General features: G+C 40.6%; 1 protein-coding gene across 1 annotated transcript in view; it reads left to right on the top strand.

Annotated features, from left to right (window-relative positions):
• Positions 1–208, top strand: part of LOC143019601 (uncharacterized) — a 29,146-nt gene extending 28,938 nt beyond the window's left edge. Inside the window, exon 5 of the mRNA XM_076175387.1 lies at positions 1–208. This exon is cut by the window's left edge and continues 1,192 nt beyond it. The gene's annotated coding sequence lies outside the window, so the exon portion shown is untranslated.
• The last annotated feature ends 2,292 nt before the right edge of the window (positions 209–2,500 follow it).

Genomic DNA, 2,500 nt, shown 5'->3' with positions numbered 1-2,500 from the left:
ATACACGGTTCCAAATCGCATCCAAATGGAATGTCATCTTATTAAAATGACACACGACTTGTAAGATTATCTCATCAAAGATTACGTCTGCATGAATTTATCTACAGCCATTTTCGTGTCAAAGTGCTCTATATATGTTACCTGTTAAGCCGGGTCCACACTTGTTGCATTTCCACGTATCGTATCATCTTTGCGTACCACCTAGTGATACGATACGCTGCAACAGGGTATTATACCCACTTGTTGCGTATCCGCCTGCTGTATACGGATACGCAACAGGTGGGTACAATACCCTGTTGCACCGTATCGTATCACTAGGTGGTACGCAAAGATGATACGATACGTGGAAATGCAACAACAAGTGTGGACGCGGCTTTAGAGCCACTCTCACTCGAGGTCCGAAATATTTTTATCAACTGAAAGCCCGTATGTGACCTTCGAGTTATTGTGAAAACTATCTTATTCTGACAAATGACATTTAGTCTCAAAACTTTTGACAGAGCCGATCAAAGTTTATAAATAAATTTTTGGTCTTGGTTTGGAGTAACCCAAAGATCAGGTATGTTGTCTAAAAAATTCGTTGACCCTGACCAAAGTACTCCCAAAGCTCAAGTCACAGAAGGATTTTTTCCCACCTTTCCTAAAAGCTTCGTATTTTCCCATTATGTTGCTGACAAAAATCACTCGACCAAAATCAAAATCTTATCCCTGTTTTCCGTCCGATCAGATGACCCGATATGGGTCATGGGTCCGTACAAGCCCTGTGATGACATTTCGTCTAAAAGACCCGGTATAACTCAGTGTCCTACTTAAACACTTTCTAGCAAATGCCGCCTCCCGGTTTTGTTTAGCTCAAAGGAGCATATCAGGTCGCTACAGAGTCGTGGCCAAGAATACGACCGTTAAGAATTATTGTGTCTATCTAAATGGAGTTTATCATGTCGTCAAAACATTCCTACTAATTAAATTAAGCCTGCCCTTCCACAGAAGAAGTGTATATACGCGTATATAAACATAAAATATTTGTATCATAACCACACTCTATAACCCTATATTTCACCGTTATTGTTTCTTGCACGTGTGCTCTAGATGTGTGTGGATCAAATATTTACTTTGCAATTTGTAATCGTTTTCATTCCTCATTATTCGACTTCCTTGACCTTTCTTTTCATGGCTGTTCGACTAATGATAGCTGATTTGGAATCCAATTTACAAATGCGATACGATCCAATACGATAAAATCAAAAGTAATACAGTTGCAAAATATTGGTACATGGCGTCATATATTTCATTGTGTTCTCTTACTTGTCATGCTCTCTGCATCCGTAATTAGGCTAGAAATGTTTGCATCTACGTTCTCCCCCATCCAACTTTATACATCTAGATGACATTTATGCTTCCTGGAATGACCAGTCTTCCTGTGGCCTGAATCTTTTCTTCATGTAGGGCTATAACCCCCATGTTCACAGGGTGTCCCCCTTTATCTCCCCATTTGAATTTATACCTGACATTCTCATAACATGATTTATCTTTTCCTTCTATTTTTCGTCTTATTTAATTAATTTATTTATTGACTCGTTACCATGCAGTGGGAGTCTGATTCCTTACCCTGTCGTAGACCTCTGTACCATACAGTAACTACAAAATGATCTTGCCATTCATATTTCACAATTACATTCTGCCGTGACACGAAATCACCCTATGGGATATATAAACATATGTGGTAAAATTTCATGATGCAGCGGCACTCAAACTATGCCTCTCCTTTGTCGATTTAACGAGCTATGTCTGCAGATCATTTCCTTCAGGTTATTTTCCTTATCGTAATGTATCCTGACCACTACCTGCTATGGGGGTATTGTTGAACCCAAGAGACTATTTCTCCTTTACCTTAAACGTATACTCCATAGTGTTAAGTTTCATACTGCCATGTACCGTTTGAGTGAATTACCATTTCTGTTTCATCCAGTGTCTGCTTATGTACAGAAGCATTCGGTATGCCTTGTTATAACACCGTTTCCTTTGCAGCTGTGAACTTATAAATACACCTAGAATCATCTGATTTTCACCATGCCAGTATCAATCAACCCGTTCCTGGTTCTCTTTTGCAGAAGAATCGCGGCCTCAAGAAAACGGGCCTACAGTTCAGAGTCACTCACTGAAGAGATTTTATGGGGTTGTCACGAGCGAATGAATATGGGATAGCATCAGATAAAATAGATAGTATCAGACTCGAACTAGGATCGCTGAATTAACGGTCGATCGCGGTATCATCACACCATCCAGCCGTGTGTGTGTGTGTGTGTGTGTGTGTGTGTGTGTGTGTGTGTGTGTGTGTGTGTGTGTGTGTGTGTGTGTGTGTGTGTGTGTGTGTGTGTGTGTGTGTGTGTGTGTGTGTGTGTGTGTGTGTGTGTGTGTGAAATGACGGGAATATGCAAGTAGTGGTTCTGCAATGGAGGCATCAGAGAATATCACCTCTGCTGGGCCGGCTTCAAAATCC

This window comes from Oratosquilla oratoria, chromosome 37 (assembly GCF_046742065.1).
Source record: "Oratosquilla oratoria isolate Oo_2021 chromosome 37, ASM4674206v1, whole genome shotgun sequence".
NCBI classification, from domain to species: Eukaryota; Metazoa; Arthropoda; class Malacostraca; order Stomatopoda; family Squillidae; genus Oratosquilla; species Oratosquilla oratoria.
This window is presented reverse-complemented; position numbering and strand designations above follow the sequence as displayed.